At 45.5% G+C, this 7,993-nt stretch overlaps 1 long non-coding RNA gene across 1 annotated transcript in view; it reads right to left on the bottom strand.

The window, feature by feature from the left end:
- The window catches only part of LOC109306387, a 26,252-nt gene that overhangs the window by 5,778 nt on the left and 12,481 nt on the right, over positions 1-7,993 (bottom strand). The window contains exon 3 of the long non-coding RNA XR_002099974.1: positions 4,445-4,454. This is a non-coding gene — a long non-coding RNA (uncharacterized LOC109306387). The remainder of the gene's footprint in view (positions 1-4,444; positions 4,455-7,993) is intronic.

The raw sequence follows: 7,993 nt of genomic DNA, 5'->3' as shown, positions 1-7,993 counted from the left end.
TTCCCCCCACCCAAGAAAACCAACCAAGCCCCCAAAACTTAACCAACACAGCCCCAAAACAGCAAAACAAACCCCAAGCCCCCACAAAAAACCAAACAAAATTCAACCTCTTTCCAAAAAAAAAACCCCAAACAAAGCCACACCTCCCACCCCCAAAAAACTCCCCCCAAACCAAAAGATAAATTAGAAAACCCACAACCCAGACTGACTTAGTTCAATAATGGTGGGGGCGGTGCATGACAGCTGTCAAATTCTGTGCAGTTTGCACTAGGTTCATGTGCAGATTTAGCAGCTAGAGGGAGTGTAAAAGTGACTGATGGAAATCAGGTATGCATGCATAAACATGACACACAGCAAGATTTATTGGGCTTGGTAAATAGCTTTTATAATTGGTATAGCTTTTTATAAAATTTTTAAGGCTGTGTATTTATGCTAAAATGAATTGTTTGGATGTTAACACCTGTGCTTAACTGTTTTATGCTTCATGTTATATGTCGGGATGGCAAATGCCAAATATAACACACTGCTGTTTGTACGGCGTTCCTTCCAGGCTTCATTTCCCTCCGGGGAGGAAGGAAGGCGGGGGTGGGGGGAAGGCCACATGGCAGCAACAACAAATGTTCACAAGGTGTTTTCATCATCCCTGTTACATTTTGAACAATGCCTAGTTGTGCCGGAAAAGAGTTTTGTCAAAAGGAGTGGAGCAGACGGGGAAAGAATAAAACTCCCCTCTCGGTAAAAATCCTTATTCTGTCAAGATCCAGTAGAAGACTTATTCCCTTGAGAATAATTTCAAAGATGTGTCTCATTTATAGGCCTGATGCTGGCATTTTGACCATTTGGGAGTATAACTCTATTGAGTATAACTCCACCAGAGTTAATGAAGAGACAGCAGAGTTGAAGGTACTCCTTGGGTTTTTATTTTGGGACTCTTTAGAGTGAGAACTGACTTCTGAGCAACAACCAGGGTTTGGGTCAAATTTAACTCTTTCTTTTAAGGATGTTGTGTGTGTATCCCTCCCCACCCCCCCCCCCCCCTGTAACATAGTGGTTCTCAATCTTTTTAGACTTGAGGCACTCCTTGATAAACTTGAGGCACCCCTTGGAAAATCCCAGCTCTTTTTTTTTTCACTCTTTTGGGGCCTTTTTACATGTGCAAGCGCCGCAGCATTGGGCACTTTAAAAAGCTGCTGGCTCTGTGACACTTGCAGTTGTATAAGTGGAGAAACATGAATCAGGGCTAAGAAAACGGCAGTGGCACGCATTTGAACCAAAACACATCAGAGGTGCTTTAGTTCAAAAGCGCGCTGCCGCCATTTTTTTAGCGCTGACGCGCATTTCACCAGATATACAACTGCTGGCGGTGCAATGCAGTTCGTGTGTGGAGCAGACTTGATTAATCGTATAAATGTATAAATGCCAGTTTTTGACTACAGAAAAATAACAGAACCATTTTTCTGTTGCAAAGAACTCAAAAAACCACAACTATGGATTTCTAGCTGAAATCTTTGGATGTATCATGTGAATTGTGTTTGCCGATCTAACCATGATAATGTTGCATGACACCCCACACCGCCCTTGAAAAAATCTCCCAGCATGTTGTGGCACCCTTATTTGAGCATCACTGACATTGTATGTAAATCATTTGCATTAGTATAAAGCAGCTTATACTAGCACAGTTTATTCTTCTAAATTTCAGGGACTATGCAATATTAGTTATGCCTGCATGGGTTAGTCCACCCCAGTGGGGTTGCCCTACTTTAACTACACTATTCTAATTCAAGAGGCACCATTTTTGTTTGTAGACAAGCTTTTGGAGGAAAGCAATTGATTACATCTGGCAATATGTAGTGGGCACAATTAAAAAGTTAATTCCAGCTTTAGAGAGATAATTAGTTTCAATGATAGACCCTTAAACTTAAAATAGGGAAGCGATAATATTGTAAGAACCAACATTAACTTTTTAAGTGAGTCCACAACAGCTTTTTAAATTGGAGAGTGTCATCTTCTAGTTTTGTAAGGCACACAGAAAGCTCTCAGCACTCAGCAATAATAACTAGCAATAACACCATCATCATAATGCTGCCAAGTCATTGATTTTGGTACTTTGATATTGAAAGTTCAGAGTAGTTGCTTTAGAGGAAACATTGTGACTTCGTTTTTTTAAGCTTGTAATTAGGGTAAAAGGGGGGTCTCCATTTATTTTGCAAGAGCAATCACTAGAAAATGCATTGAAGTCAAAATGCCAGGATACTTGTGATATTCTTGGTGCTCTGGATATAATGGTATTGAGACCATTCTTGGGGAATTGATATGGCGTTCCCTATGCTTGCTGAAAACAGTGTATTATGAGCTGCTGCTCTTTTATGAATGAAGATTGTTGGAGCTTCTTCACGTTCTCACTTTCATCACTTTTTGCAAGGGAATAAAGTGAGATGATAACCAGCCCCCTAGTAATTAATGTTAGCCATTCGAAAGGCCGGAAGAATGTATGGACCAAAGAGATGAAGATCAAAGGGAACACATACATATCACCCGTTTCATCTGTAGACTGCAAAGCACATTAGAAAAAAAAAGTGAGAAAGCGTCATTATCTCTGTTACAAAGATGGAGAAAATTAAGTACTGGAAAACTTTCTGCTGTACTCTAGCTAAGACTCAAAGCTCAGCATCTCTCAGCCCTGATGTTTTCATCATTTCAGTTCCTTCAGGGCTGTCTTTTCAGTTAAGAATGCAAAGAAATGGATTTCTTGGACCTGGTTTCAGTGCCATGGATACCAGCTCAGTGTTTGGTTTGGTTGTGGTTTTAGTAGCTGAGATATTATTTATCTCCAAACCTCAACATTGTCCTAAATAGGGATACATGTTGTGACTGTGTTTGCTGTGCACGGCATTTTCAAATGTTGTGGGGTCTTCTTGTCCAGTAGAGGTAGATAGAGCAAGTTAATGCAAGTTAATAGCCACAAAGTAAGTTCACCAGCCATGAGACACATGGTCTGGTTTCTTCTGAAAGTACCAGGTCCTTGGTCCTGGGGCTATCCACCTGGCTGGACTGCCCCTGACCTGGGGATTTAGAAACAAGACCTGGCCGTGGTAATTCTCTATGGTGGGTCTGTCCCAGAACTATGAAACTTAGAAGTTGGGGATCCATAGGAGCCCTGCCTTGGATTCACTGAAGTTTTGGGGAAATAAAGATGTTTCAGACACCGTGCTGGGCTCAGTGAACTGGCATTTCATGGGAAAGCATACTTCTCTCTTCGTCCACATATTGTCTTCTTACCTTGCAAATTTTCCATGGTACAGGGATGATGTTTTTATGGGCGTGTAGCTGATGAGGCCACAATTTTAACTGTGGCCTCTACTGGAACACAACAGGAGTCTTTGGGCTTCCTCTGAAGTATCCAGTATAGGTCACTGTAAAATATAACGGGATGAGGATCTTTGATATGTTCTGATCAGCAAATCCCCAAGTCTGTGTTGCTTAAGAAAGTGAAGATGCATGATTCAGGTGAATAGCCAGGTTCAATTCTTCCTCTACGCAGGTAGATCTTCCATTGGCCATGACACTTGAGGTTCTGGGTTGAATGACATCTTTTTTCTTTAGTTCTTCTAATCTGATTTTTCCACTTTGAATCCATATTTTACTCTTCAGTGCCACTGTCACTGGTAGCTGTTGTAGGGTTTGGGTCTCTGCTTGGCCGGTGCACTGCACCCCCCTCCCCCACAACGTCAGGATGGGACCTCAAGTTTGCACCATCTGTGTGTTTTGGTTGCTGTTCCTGCTCACCTGCCACAACTTGATGTTCTTCTTGGGAGACGGCTCCTGGCAGGTGACCCATAGGGTAGCACACCTGGGCTTCTTTGTGGGACTCCACCCTACCCTTTACCCTACCCTTACCATATCCGTGGCTGAGATGGACATCAGCAACCTCCTGGCCATCAGCTCTTCATAGGCCATCCTTCATCTTGTGGACTGTGGCGTTCACAACTAAACCTGCCTCAATCTTGAGGTAACAGTAAACTTATGATTAATACCAACAAAAAATGATCAGCGCCACTGGGTCCTGTCTTCCGGGCCTGCAGGCCCCTGGCTGGGGCTTTTTGGCTTCCCTTTTTCAAGAGCTGCCTTGCAGGCTCAGCAGCTTCCAGCTCTGCCTCTGGCAGTCCTCTTGTGGGGCCCTCCTTTGGGTCCCTGCCCTTTCCCACCTTGGCCCCATCTGACCTGTGGCTGGGCTGTCCTGGTCACTCCAGCTGGTGTGCCCATTGCTCGCCTTGGTGGCTCCTCCTGGCTCTCTGCCTTGTTCGGGCCGTGGGATGTCATAGCTCCATTGCTCCACACAGTTGCCTGTCCCACCACCTGGCACTGTCCCCGGCTATCGCCCCTCCTCAGAAGTTCCCCATTGGTGTGGCAGGTCTTCAGCACCTGGCCTGTTCCTCCTGGCCACCCACCACTCCCTTACTGTGTGCTGAGGTGTTTCCCAGTCCTCGTCCCAGAGAGGCTCTGGGGCATGCTGGTGTCCCTCCTGCACCACCCTCTGGTGCTCTCCCTGCTTCTCCTCCCAGAGTACCTGCTAGGTGTGCCAGTTCCTTGGCACACTGTTCACCTCCGGCAGCATCCCACAGCGTTAACCTGCTGCGGGGCTTGAAGTTTCCCGCACCGGCCCCAGCTGTTCTCCCAGCTGCCTTTTCAGCGGCCTGCTGCTCTCTCTGGTCCCACCCTCTCTCTCTGCTGATTTGCAGGCTCGGGTAGCTCCAGAAATGGTGCACCTGAGCCGGCCATCTTGGCATCCACCCACAGCTGCTGCTCATCATCTCCCCTGCAGCGAGTGCCAGGGAGAGTCAGGGTGGCTTCTCTCTCTCCCTTTCAGAACCACCAATGCCTTGGACATGGTCTCTGGAAAGGAAAGTTTATCCTACTGGTTTATTACTCCCTGAGCAAACAAATTACTCCCTGACACTCACCCATCACTCTCACTTCCGATATCCTTAAACGATTCTCTCCCTGTCTTCTTGATGTTCATTTCGTCTGTGCTTGGCTGATGCTGACAAGAGCCAGACATTCAAAAAGGTGCCACTTTTCTTTAAGATGAGGAGCCAGAAACTGAGATTAGAGCTAAGTCAGAAAGATCATGGAAGGGGGAAATAAGTCACTAGAATCAACTTCACCAGCTGGAGTCCAGTAAGTACATCTGGAAGGGATTGTTATATGCAGAAGTGTCACTCACCAGCTCAAAATGAAGCCTGACATGCAGTTAACAAATGCAGGGAAGCAATAAAAAAAATACTGAAGCAAAGGAGAGGGGATGTAAGTAGAGCTAAAAATAGCCCTCAAATGAAAGGACCAAATCAGTTCAAGAAATAGATTTTCCCAGGCCACATAGACACTTAATATGGCCCCTATTGTTGTAGTGGCTGAGCATACCTCACCACATCAATGTGATAATGTATAGATGGGGATCGTGGAGAACAAAGTGTCACTTGCAAAATTCAAGTGGATGAAAACTTGAAGTCTCCAGTTCAAGTGCCCTGACAACCCCCTCTCCATCCCAGTAATTTCTAGGATATTGCTAAGTCAAAATCATACAGATATCTTGATGCAGGAGTGGGTTGAAATGAGAAAAAAAATGCAATTGTCCTAGTAATGAGAGAGAGAGAGAGAAGTTTAATAAAAGGAAGGGCAAAATGTGACATGATATGGAAGGGCTTTCCCCAACCTTATTTGACCATGTCCAGTAAGGGTAGTAGAAAGTTGAATGCAAATCCAGATTCATCCCTTCAGATTTGTCATTGGTGAACTTGATCAATAATACAAGTGGTTCATCCAATACAGTGAAATCATCAGGACAGTTTATTTTCCCAGCTGAAGAACCTATTAATTCTCCCCCTGTGCCATCTACCATGATAATAAAATTAAAAAGAAGCATCCAACCAAGGCTCAGGTGGGTGGATAAGTGGAGTTTCACGAGAATCTCTGTAATCATTCCCATTGCTGGTATTCTGGTCAACAAAATGGGTTTCTATAGGAGCCTCCTTCCTACAGCTTGTAGTAGGAGCTCCCCCGCTGGTATGCAACTAAAAACTTAGGAGTGGTTGAGAGTTCAGTCATGAGACTCATGGCTTCTGGGCCTGGCCTTGAATGGTTGTGGTTGATCTGTATAAGTCTATCGTCTTCCACATCCTCAAACCAAGGACTATGAGAGACATCTAGGTTTCTTCTAGTCAAGCTTCCCTTTCTTTGCTGTACAAAACATCCTCTACATCTGTATCCAGAGCATCTAAAGCCAGTATGCTTAGAGTTCAGTGTGTTCACCAGCACAAGGGTTATTCATGCTTGTTCGTCTCTGAGGTTTGGGCTGTTTATGTGGGATTGCTTGGCTGGCATCCTGTACATTGTTACTCTGTTGTCTTCCACATTATCACCCCACTTCAAAGCAGAGTGGCTTTAGGTATTCTGGATACAGATTTAGAGGATGTTATGTACAGCAAAGGAAGGGAAGCTTGACTAGAAGAAACCCAGATGTCTCTCATAGTCCTTGGTTTGCCAGAGAGAGGCTAATTCTCCCATCCTCACTCTCAGGCAGAGATTTCAGTGAGACAGAGACATTAAAAATGGCAAAACAATGCCCTACTTTTGCCTTAGCTGATCTGTTCTAGAGGAGAGCTGGTCAGAAATTTGGGGTGAAACAATTTTAGATCAGAAAGGATTACGTTCTTATAGAACAGGCTCCCTTTCAATGAACTTCCCATTCTGAAAATAGTTTGGAAATAAGAGAAAAAAAAACTTATTCCATTTTAACTTTTTTTTTTTTTTTTAATGAAATGTTCCAAATTTCTATTTAGAAATGTTAAAAGGAGGGAGTAGGGAATGAAGTTGAAATTTTAATATATTTTGATTAACTTGATCTGAACGTATTTAGATGAGGTGGTCCTGATGATCTCAACCCCAGAGTGCTGAGGGAATTAGCTCATTGCGGGACCCCTGGCATGGCTGTACGAGCACTCGTGGTGCTCTGGTGTGGTGCCGGAGGACTGGAAGAGGGCTAACATGGCTCCCATCTTCAAAAAAGGGAGGAAGGAGGACCCGGGAAACTATAGGCCAGTTAGTCTTACCTTGATCCTGGGTAAGCTTTTTGAGAGAGTTATCCTGGCACATGTCCACGAGGGGCCAGCGAGGGAAGTTATGCTTAGCGGGAACCAACAGGGGTTCATTAGTGGCAGGTCCTGTCAGACCAACCTGGTGGTCTTCTATGACCAGGTCACAAAATCCTTAGATGCAGGGGTAGCAGTGGACATAGGTCCTCAGGCCCGCAATGTTCAACATCTTCATCAGCAACTTGGACGAGGGGGTAAAAAGCAGCCTGTTCAAATTTGCTAAGATGTGGGGGGGTGTGGGCACGCTAGAAGGGAGGAATAGGCTCCAATCAGACCTAGACAGGTTACAGGGGTGGGTGGATGAGAATAGGATGGGATTCAACACTGACAAGTGCAAGGTGCCGCACCTGGGGAGGAAGGACCAGCACCATACCTACAGGCTGGGGGACTCCCTTCTCGTCAGTGTAGAGGCAGAAAAAGATCTTGGAGCCATCAATGATGCCAAGATGAACATGGGCCGGCAGTGTGGGGACGCGGTCAGGAAGGCCAACCACACCTTGTCCTCCATCCACAGATGCATCTCAACCTGGTCCAAGGAGGTGATCCTCCCCCTCTATGTGGCACTGGTCAGGCCCCAGCTGGAGAACTGCATCTGGTTCTCAGTACCTCACTTCAGAAGGGATGTGGACAACATGGAGAGGGTCCAGAGGAGGCCACTCACATGATCAGGGGGCAGCAGGGCTAGGTATTGTCAGGGGACAGGCTATGGGACCTGAACCTGTTCAGCCTCCACAAGAGAAGGCTGAGGGGGATTTAGTGGCCTGTTACAAACTAGTCAGAGGGGACCAGCAGGCACTGGGGGGTCCCTGTTCCCCGGAGCACTACCAGGAGTGACTAGAAAT

Source organism: Crocodylus porosus, unplaced genomic scaffold, assembly GCF_001723895.1.
Source record: "Crocodylus porosus isolate Cpor-Errol unplaced genomic scaffold, CroPor_comp1, whole genome shotgun sequence".
NCBI classification, from domain to species: domain Eukaryota; kingdom Metazoa; phylum Chordata; order Crocodylia; family Crocodylidae; genus Crocodylus; species Crocodylus porosus.
This window is presented reverse-complemented; position numbering and strand designations above follow the sequence as displayed.